The sequence below is a fragment of the Carex rostrata genome, chromosome 16 (genome assembly GCF_964058835.1).
Source record: "Carex rostrata chromosome 16, lpCarRost1.2, whole genome shotgun sequence".
In the NCBI taxonomy this organism is placed as follows: domain Eukaryota; kingdom Viridiplantae; phylum Streptophyta; class Magnoliopsida; order Poales; family Cyperaceae; genus Carex; species Carex rostrata.
Genome location: NC_135933.1, coordinates 9869474 through 9881560, shown reverse-complemented (window position 1 = coordinate 9881560; position 12087 = coordinate 9869474).

Below are 12087 nucleotides of genomic sequence, written 5' to 3'. Positions count from 1 at the left end.
GGCCCTTTCATGTTAGCTCAACAACTTTACCAACTGGCTCTAAATCATTATACTGGGCTTAATTCTAAATTTAGGAACAGTGACACAACGCAGTAGGCTTCCTTATTTTATTCAAGTTTTTATAAGGAAATACAAATTAAAAGGAGCATTATGAAAAACAAAAATACTTCTGTACAGATATCAATCCCAGGCAATATAACATTTTTTTTGCTACAAATTACGCATTGATTAACAGATCTTACCAATTTTATTTTTTAAAGGTTATTGAAATGCTTCTGTATGTGACGAGCATCTGAACTGAAATTACAATAAAAATAACTAAAATTGTAAATTTAATTTAAAAATACTATACTCATACAATTAATTTTGATTTTTTTAGTTTTCGGAAATTGAAAAATAATTATCATACATACAAGAAATCAATTTCTAGGAATATGGATGAGACAATGAGTGAATAGGAATTAAATTTGTTACCAATATGACATTTTTAAAATTAATTTAATTTAAAACATTTTATTTGTAAAATTATCATGTATTTTTAAAATAACAATGTATAAAACGAAAATACGTGGGAACTCATCAATGGATAACTGAAACTATGTTGTGAAAACAACAGACACGGACAGTCGGACACGGGACACCCCTCATTTGTTACGACAGATTGTTTTGTTTTGTTTTGTTTTGTTTTGTTTTGTTTTGTTTGAATGACAAAAACGACAAACTGCCTCCTCTGTTTTTGTTAGAAGCAATTTAAAAAAGGAGAGACAGAGACTGTACCATCCAATGGTTGCGGCTTGCTTAGGGAAACCGTGATCTTGGTCAAATTAAAATAGCAATCATCGTACCATTGAACTGTGCATAGTATGAATAGTAAGTACTCAACTTATTATATAAAGATGGAATTTCATGTATAACCCTCAAATATATAAAAAATACTTGTTTCCCCTCTAAACTTTATAATATCATTTTTGCCCTTCTAAATTTAAAAAACTCACATATTTTATCTAATTCATTGACTTTTCTATTAAAAACCATTTTAAATTTATTAATTACCCAATTTACTCTTTATTAAAAATAATGAAAATCCTTCCTCCCCCTCCTTACACGCCGAGACAATTGCACTGCTCGAGGTGTTACAATATAATTTGCACAACAACAGAGACAACAGTATGTCGTCTTCTCGGATTGCAAAGTCCAAGTAGATCTAGTAACATGAAACCAGACAAAAGACCTACCCTCATGACATGCAACACAGGTTGTGTCACAAGCGACTAAATGTTACCAGATGGGCACCAACAAAATCAAACTAAACTATATTAGTAGAGAAACACTCCAATTGCCACAAGCTTTCGTACTCCATCTCTTACCGAGAAATTGGATCTTTAGATATACTGAGCATATATATATTCTATGTACAGGATTAGTGGTGTCTACAAGATCAATGGACATAACATAACAATTATGTTTACGCATCTAGTAGTTTCCTTTTAGCATGATTAGCAATTTTTTTAAGTAGCATATTTTAGCATAAATTAGTGACATTTGTCTAGTAGTTTCAATTTCTTGCATTTCTCATAACAATAGTTTGTAATTTGTAATATGCTCTCTTCCAACTTTTTAGGAACTAGTGTTTCAGGGTAAAAGGGGCTCTTTTGGGGATACTAATATTGGCTTATATGAGATTCCAATTTTGTAATATTGGTATTTGCTCTACACTGTAACTCTTAGTTGAATGAAAGAAATGGCTTATGTGCTTTGATGATAAAAAAAAATGTGAAAACTTTGACAATATGATTTTATAATTGTTTTTATGATATAAGGAAATAGGTTTTTATTAAAAGGGATCTTTTTAATGAAGATAAACATGATTCACTTTTTTTTATAAAATATAACCAATGTACATAGATAATTTAAAGTGGGGTTATTTCCTTTTTAATTGGAATTAAATCTTTGATTACTGGTGTAAATTTAAATAAGAAAACTTTTGATTATGAACTCCCAAGACTTTTGGTCTAGAAAGAGGGGGACGGAGAATTTTCATTTTTTTTTAATATACAGAGGATAAACTGAGTAATTTATAAAGTTGAAATGAATTTTAATAGAAAAGTGAATAAGTTTGATAAATTTGTGAGTTTTCTAAATTTAAAAAGATAAATGTCATATTTTAAAGTTTGGAGAAAAGAATACGTAATTTTGAGGTTTTCAAGGGGTATACCCCTAAATAAACAGGTTCTCTGAATTACTATTGGGCTATTGGCCGCACTTTACCAACTGTTTTAAATTATCGAAAAATAAATGATTTTTTTTTTTTCCTATCAAATGGAAGGACGGTACTATCGATTGATCCTTGTAGGATAATTACAGTACCAAAAAGTATATCATTATTTATGAGTATAAAAAATGACTATTGTTGAGAGTAGACAGATAGAAATTGTTATTTTGGTATATATGAGTATTATTGGCAGCAGTATTTGTGAAAATATCATTAGCAAAAAAAATATTTTTACTCTCATAAATAGTGATATATTTTTATAATATTTTTATATTTTTGTAAATTATAGAAAGTCATACCACATAAAATCCGAAAATTATAGGTACATTCGGTCCCTATAGAGACTGTCAAATCAGGCTCCTCTAAATTTGATGAGCAAATCATAGAGACTGAATCAATGAAGAAGTTGAAGGGATCAAACTTCTAATTTTGGTCCTTCTGTGTATCGAAAAAATAATAATCCAACTTTTTTAGATAATTATTTTTTTATATTTATAAAAATATTTTTATTGCTTTTATTGTATTTAGAACTGGGAATTCATCAAGTTAATGGATCAAAAAAGCTAAATTCCAACAGTTACGACTTAGAAAACGAGACCGTTTTTTCAATCTACAATTAACTTATAAATATGGGTTAAAAATTAAAGATGAATGTTTTATTTTCGGGTTAAATATTTATATTTAGGCGTATTAATTGTATTGCATTTTAAATAAAATAATATAACTATTAATGATATTAAAAATTAAGTGGGTGCAGGAGGCTGGATTTGATCCAATTCATTTTTTTTATTAACATGAATTTGATGATTACAAAATTGCAAAATTGGGATATTCCCTAATAAATACAATAGACCTGAAGGGTATGATTAATTGGGAGTTCCTTTAGTTTTGCAAAAGTACAAGTATATATAATCTGTTTTCTTAAAATATTTATAAATATTCAATATTTTTGGTTGATTAGATAATAGATATATATAGGGAATCAGGTAACACTGAACCTTCAGAAAATAGTTGAATCAAGTAACACAGTGACAACGGCCATGCTGATACATCTTATTAGAATCACATTCAAAAAAATAATTGGCTTGGATTTTAGAGGGGCCCCATCATTCCGACAAAAATAATTTCATAATAGAAGACAATAATCAATATTTCACTATTTTTATTTCATTGCAGGTCAGATCATTGTTCAAATAGAAATTTGTTGGTTGTGTTTGCAAAATAGCATAAATAAATACGATGCTTTGTTTGCAAATTAATCTCTCACCAAGGAATAAAATTTATTTTTAGAAATACAAAAATTAAATTAAATTTATTTCAACCGAAGTAATGGTTTAGTTTCTATAACCTTTGAACGGGGTGAAAAAACCGAATTAATGATTCGGTCCATTTAATAATTTATAATTAGATCAACACAGACATTGGCGGACTCAAGGTGTTTTAGGGTAGACACTTGCCTACTTCTAAATTCAATTTTTTTTTAAGATTCAATGGTATTTTGTACATGCGCCTATTCCTAGACGAAAACAATGCATAGCTCTGAATTTAATTTACGACCAAGTAGAAGAAAATTACGTAGAAAAGAAAGTCAGTCCAGACTGATTCGCGTAAAATAATTAAAGAAAAAAGACACGGTCCGATTCGCTACTCTACTCAGAAGAATTGTTGATTCGCCAGGAGAAAAAAGAGATTTGCTACTAAGGACTTAAATATATATCATGTCGTAACTAGTCATGTTGTGACTTGAATCACATGACGTGCTTTTTGCCATGACCACGGCATGCCTTGACCACACGTGACGTATCCAAATATGACCAGTCATGTTTAACTATTTGTTTTTCATAATTTAGGTTAGTTTATTGAAGATTCATCATTCGATTAATATCTACTAGGCCTAATTACATGTGACCATGTGCCATGTCATGTCAAAATTTTGAAAGATGATCATGTCGCGTGAATGGTCACTGCACAAGACACGCGTGTCACAACACGTGACCAGCACACGTGAAATGTCATGCTGTGATGGAACCGTGTTGTGTTGTGACTGAACCGTGTTGTGTCGTGATGTATCTGGTCACGTCATGAGTTTTTCAAATTCTTATTTTCTTTTCTGCTCTAATTCGTCAGGATAAAAAAAAATTATACTCTTATTAATATTTTGTCTCTACTTCTAACCGAAATCCTGAAACACAGGCCACAAAAAATCCTTTATTTCTTTACTTATTTCACAAAATTCTCAGAAATTAAAAGGATCGAACTAAGAAGAGATCAAGCCAAATTATTCATTCTCTTTAATTTGTCAAACTGTTTGGTTGTTGGTATGTAAATTGTGAAGATATTTTACTCAAAAAAAATTGTGAAGATTAAAATGGACAAACAGTTCATCACTGGTTTTAAACGTGGTTTTGTTCATACAAGCAGAATGTCATTGCATACTGTATATGCAGAATGCGTTGCATATGTAAATTTTAATGCATATTTATATTTATGATTTTACTATGAGTTGTTAAAAAAATGTAAATATAATTAATAAAACTAATTTATAACTCAAGAGTGTTCTAGTCTAGTGATTTGTATTTTTGCCACACTCTCATAGGTGATGGATTAGATTCTCTCCCAATGAAATTTTTAGGTTTTTTTAGCAAATTTGAGACAACTAGTGAATTGCATATGTGACCACTTAGAATAGACTATATGACATTTTGAACACAATAGCTAGCCGCATACCGGCATACGCATATGCAGCTGTATTTGTCAACAGTCATTGCTACAGTCACTTCGAAAGTAACCCAATTCTTTTTCAATAATTTATTTTTTATATTTCTAGAAATATAATTTTTGAACAACAAGATTCATTTTCCTCTCACCTCTTATGGACCCCTCCTATAGATTAATTAAAAGGGAAGTCTCCAGTGCCACAAAAATACTGGACATACTCGTGACATATTAAAAAAAAAAGGAAAATACGTGGCGCAAAATAGTACATATTTCCAAGCAAACTAACATAATAAATATCTTTTTAAACTTAGTTAATTTATATTACTGCAGTAGCTGAGTAAGCATAGTGCCAAGTACATATCGACATACTACCGCCGTACTGCAAACAAAAGAAAAGTAAAAACATGTGCTTACTTTGAGTTCTTCAATTAACAATTTTGTACTTTTTCTGGGAAGTATTTGATTGGTTTTACATTTATTCAAGAAAAAAGGCACTGTAGTTTGTACCCCACAAGAAAATTTGTCCCTCCTTCGTATACCGTGCAATTGGTTTCTTGCATATGAGCACATGCACCGTAATAAAAATTCGATCTGTATTTTATTTTTATTTTACCATCGAATTTCAGATTCAAGTCGGATGCCATTCATTTAGAAAAGCATTAAAATGTTAGTGATCGGATTTGATGTGACCCGAGCCGACTAACAGCCTAGCCACTAAAACGCAGTATATCAGAGGGGGATGCGTATCCTCTGCGTTAACTCAAAAATGAATCTTTTGAGTTTAAATAAATCTCACTGTCTAATTTGGTCTCTCCTTAAGATATAGGCTCTTTAATATTAGTGCAGATTTAATCTGCATGAATCTTAAAACAGATCAAATGGTCAGAATTTATTAACTCAAAAGATTCCCTTTTGAGTTAATGTAGAGGATACGAATTCGGGAGAGGGGGGAGACAGGACGACGAAATCTTCATCTCGTCAAATTCCTACTATTCCTACTATTTTTTTTCTCTCCTCCCTCTCTCTCTCTCCTATCTTTTAAAAGAGAGAGAAAATGAGATAGCAAGTTACTACTTTTTCTTCAAAAAAACTGGCAAATGTTAATTTTAAAAAGAAATTCAAATTTGTGAGACTTCATTCATATGATTCTTCATGATTAAAAAGGCTGATAAGGAAGAAATTGATACAAAAAAAATTCCAATATTAGAATCGGTGAGAGAGACATCTATTATAAACAAGTTTTGTTTTGTTTTATTTTCTCTATTAAAGTATAAAAAGGTTATTAAGAAAATTATAAAATATCTTACAAATTTAGATATAATAGAAAAAACTCTATCTATTTTCTTAAAAAAGTTTCATATTTTAATAGAGAAAAAATAACTGGGTTTCGATCGGTGTCTTCCCAACCGATCCCAACATTGTATTTTTTTGGATCGGTTTTTTATTTATCATTTTTTTATTCATAAAGAATTACATATACTCTTTCTATTTTTCTCTCTTCTTTCTTAATATTTTCTATAAACAAAATAATCTCTAAATCTGCAGCTCTTCCAAAACAATAATAGGATCTTCTTATCCTTTTTCTCTCTCTCTTTTATCTTTGTCACTTTCTCAAAACAATATCCTACTTTTCTAAAAGAGTAGTAAATTTGAATTCGTTGAAAGGAAACAAAAGGGTTCGCGGGACATCATATCAACTTTGGTCTGATGCGTCGTCTATGTCATTAGATTTGCATCAAGATGGTACGTTCAGCTTAGCAGTCATAATTTTAATTGTATATGTGAATCTTGATACAAATCAGATGTATGGATGATATTTTAGCTCATTGGCCCGTCGACGCATTCATACCCACTCGCTCCAAAGCGCTACCCACTCTGTTCGATACTATAACATGTCAGGTAAGGCCTAGAGATAGGCCAAGTCAAGCACAATACTTGTCGTTGTTAGTTTTGTATTCTAAAAGTTATTTTATGTTGATTACTTTTACATGTTATGTTTATGAATTTGATGTTATGTGCATTTTGTTCTATGAGTTTTATGTATATCTTTAGAAGTGTTCAAGAAGATGTTATTGGTCTTAAACCATAGAACTTTATATGATAACGAACATAAATCTCTAAAATGTTCACAAACTTGATTATTAGCATGAAACACTAATATACCATAATAAGTTTGTCATGTTGATTAAAATACATTGTAGTTCTATAAATGCTGATAAAAGTTTATCGTCTAATAACATGAGTATATGAAATGTTTCATATATTGAACATGCTCGATAGATAAAAATATTATATGGATTATGTTAGTGTCATTAATATTTTCATTGTGTCTCAGAATTTCAAAATATGAGATGCATTTGTTTTTCACATGAGAAGTATGTAATGTGATTAATATTAAAAACTACTTATTAATAGTAGTGATAAAAATATTAGTTCTTTAGATATAACTTGTGTGAGAGAAAATTATGTATCAATAGTATTATTGCCCCTTATCTATATTGAGTAATGATATTTTATAGGCCCCTTAATAAAGTAGAATTATAATGCATACAATATAATTGGAGTGCAGTTATATATTAATAATTTACTTAAACGACCAAGATACAAATATATTACAAAGATGACACAATCCTACTTTGTATAATATTCATAATATCATGTGACAAGAAATATACACAAGTGATGTTTATTTATAACATTACTTTAAGAGATCGTGTATTGTAAAATGATATTTTACATTTGTGTTATTTAGGTAACTATAATGTATAACTAGTACCACGCTTATAGTTTATGGTAACAAAATATAATTATGCCATTGTCAATATGATATAGATCTCACAAAGTTACACCAATAAGGAATTAATTAGAAAATGCTCCTGAATTTATTTAACATGTATGACATGACAAATAAATGGTTTCTCAATTAACACATGAGAAATATAATTATTTAGAATAATTATATATGATTCTATAATTAATTGGATTAATTTTATTTTATTCAAATAAGAAAAAATATAACTTGGCCCAATAAACAAAGCCTAATGGTTGTTGTTAATTATAGCTAAGAATTGTTTTCTTAATTAAAAGTTTGTCCAAAATAGTTTACCACGTTTTCTGAAAAACGGTTGCGCAACATTTCTTATTTGGCCCATGTATCTCTCATAAGAAATCCATTTTTACAGTTCTATATATTTTTGGAAAGGTAAAAGAAATATCTAGAACTTTGCCATTTTTAGGGAAGCCAAATTAGAAACAAATCATCGTAAAAAAATATGGTAGAACGTGGTGTTTAATTTAGACTACCATGTTCTGGAAACTGCTGCGCATGTTTCATATTTGGACCATAGCACCCTCATAAGAAGTCTGTTTTGGATGTTCAATATATGAATGAAAAGTTAAATGAAATATCTACAACTTTACCTTCTGTAGCAGATCTCAATTCGAATTGGATTGTGGTAAAAAAACATGGTAGAACGTGAGGTTAATTTTGAAAACATAATTCACATTCATTGTTTGTTATATATAGTCACTCTCATTCCTTTTGAGAAAGAATTTGTTTTGAGAGTTGAAGTTCTACCAAAACTCTCTCTCTTATGTGTTGAGAATCCACAAGCTCTAAACTCAAGATCTAGTTATATTGGAGAATAGGGATTAATGAGCGACTGAAATAGTACTCTCTAGTAAGAGAAAATTTCAATTTGTAATTAATGTCTTGGTGGATACTGTGAAGGGCTGCTACTTTGAAGTCTCAATTTGGTGCAAGACATTATAGAAGACCGTTTCCACCCACAAAGATATCCAAGAGATCTAGAAAAGAATACGACTTCTCTCTACTTACCAAATTGACATTTGATAGAGGTATATCCAAATCTTCTTTTGTAGATAGATTAATGATGGATGAATGAGTACATAATTATTTGTGTTTAAAAATTGCTTAATTATAATGATTTATGAATACTTATAAAATAATTAAATTTTTTAATTTCACCACCTTAACGCATCTTAAAATACTTCAAAAGCAGCCTACAGGCGGAATGTTGAATTATTTTCTACAAAATATGAATTGGGCTATAGTTTCTTTACTGAAAATGTATCCTCCGATTTCTGAACTCTCCTCTTATTGTTCTCTAGGGCATGCCTTCTAAAGTTATGTGCGATCTTACATAGGTATGGGTAAGCAAGGGTATTAGATCTAGCATAATGTTTTGACAGACAAATCAGACGTAAGCTTAACATATATATTACTTACTGATAAGAATTATTGCTATCCCTAATTGAACAAACTAGATCGGACATCGAGCCTAATTTGATCCGAAACATCACACTTTTCTATGGTAATATAATCTGAAAATAATTTTAACTTCTCTCTAGATAATTAAATTAATTTGATTAAATGTCATATAACTACAATATAATCAAATTAATTTGTCCAATCCAACTGAATTTGATCCGATCCATTTAATTTAGTAAATTACTTGCAGTTGGCAATAAAGTTTGATTAGTTTATTGCAAACACACTTATTTTATAGTGCCAGTACTTCATTTTCTCCGAAGACAACTTTATTCCCACTAATTTTACAAAAAGAGCATAAAATGATAAAGCAGGTCCCTTTTTCAGAATTTAAGGAGAATAAAATTATTGTTCTTCCGATAATTTACATTCCCAATGTGAAGCAAACTTTTTGGGCTTGGGGAATTTTTTTTATAAACCATAATTAATTAATAAAAGAGGAGGGATCCAATTACACCACTCTATGGTGACACATTTTGATACCATATTTTTATAAGTCATTTTTGCAATTTTAAAATCTAAACGGACGATCCAAACCGTTCAACATGATCTCCATATTAAAATGTGCTTGGAGGCCAAATTTTACATCTTTCGAAAAAAATATAGTATTTATTAAGATGTGTACAAAATTGTTGTTTTCAGATAATTTTGGACCATTGAAAAGAAACAATTTTAAAAAATTATAAATAAATAGTAATAAATTTCCAAAAAATATAAAATTTGGTCCCCAAGCACATTTTAATATGCACATCACGTTGAACAATTCGGATCCACTATTTGGATTTTGAAATCACAAAAATGACTTATAAAATTATGGTGTCAAAATGTGTCACCATAAATGATGTAATTGGATCCTTCCTCTTAATAAAATTAATTTTAGCAAAGCAGCATAATTATTTTTTTTTTACGAAAACCAATAGGACCGAATGGGGGATTCGGTCTCTATCTATTTCCAGCTTTTTCACCGCAATGGCCACAAAAAATTCCAAATAGGCTAGACCGAGTAGCCTATTCAGTCTCCATTTTTTTTTTTTGAAATACCCTTCTTCTCCCTCCAAAAAAATATTAACATGCATGACATGCAAACCCAATTAAACATTAACATTCATTCTATTACTCTACATTATTCTACAATTACACTACAAAAATCTAAATTACACTAAAAAATTAAATCATTTAATAATTGATTTACACTACATGCAAAAAGCTAAATTACTGTACATGTAAACTAAAAAAATTCTACAATTACACTACATAAACTTAAATTCCACTAAAAAAAATTAAATTATTCAATAATTAATTTATACTACATGCAAAAAGCTAAATTACTCTACATGTAAACTAAAAAAATTCTACAATTACACTACATAAACTTAAATTCCACTAAAAAATTAAATTATTCAACAATTAATTTATACTACATGCAAAAAGCTAAATTACTCTACATGCAAACTAAATAAATTCTACAATTAATAATTACACTACAAATACCTAAATTATACTAAACAAAATACCGGTCGTTGTATGTCTACTGTTGATAGAAAACTTAAACTGAATTTTTGAGCCACTAAACGACGTTTTTTTGAAATTCTGATGCTTTGAATGTCCGGGGGTTTTCTCCGGGAAAAATTTGGATCTGTCTCGTCCCCCCCCCCCCCCCCTTCTAAAAAGTGGTCATACATGCAAATCCGACTTTCTTAGCCAAAGTTATAGTTGTTTAAAGTTTTTTCAAAAGCTAAACTTTGAAAATTCATAACTAATTGTCGAAAAATTCAAATAAATTAAAATTTGTGTCAATTCTGTGTATTTTTTAATGTCTACATTAAGTTGGATATTAATAAAAATGTCAGTAAATTACTCTACATGCAAACTAAAAAATATATATAATTAATAATTACACTATAAAAACCTAAATTACACTAAACAAAAAAAATATTTCTATTAATTATGGTTTATAAAAAAAAACAATGGGACCGAATAGCCTATTCGGTCCTAAGACAAATACAGTTCTACACAGACAGCCACACGAAAAGCTGGAAATAGCTAGAGACCAAATCTCCTATTCAGTCTCTCCAAAAAGTAAAATGTGGAGACCGAATTAGGAATTCGGTCCCTATGATTTTTGTAAATAAAATAAATAATCATACTGCTTTGTTAAAATTAATTTAATTAATTATTGTTTATAAAAAAAATTCTTCATTGGGCTTTCGCACACCAATCAAGTAAAAATTCTCCAAAGGTCAGTTTCGACCTATGGACTTTCTATTTCGCACGCCAATCAAGTAAAAATTCCCAAAAGTTCAGTTTCGACCTATAGACTTTCTTTTTAGTGACTAAATAAATTGTACTATTTCCGACAATTTCTCTCGTCCCAAGGCTATTATATTTTTCTTTCTAGCACATGCATTATTACATTTTAGGAAGTGGAATATATTATAAATTCGTCACTTCCGGAACAAAAATGGATACAAATATATATTCACAGATCTATTTTGACTTCATACAGAGAGTACCATCAATACAATCAATAGAGATACAATAAAAATATATGAGGAGGGATCGGATGACACTGTCCATTTTCAAAGTCCAAACAGTCGATCCAAACCGTTCAACTTGATGGATATGTTAAAATGTGCTTGCAGATCAAATTTTACATTTTTCTGAATTTTTTTGGGTTTATTCAGATGGGTACAAAAATTAAATGGTCCGAATATAGCGATTTTGTTAAATACTTAATAAATAGTAAAAAAATTCAAAAAAATGTAAAATTTGATATGCAAGTAGATTTTAATATATCAATCATATT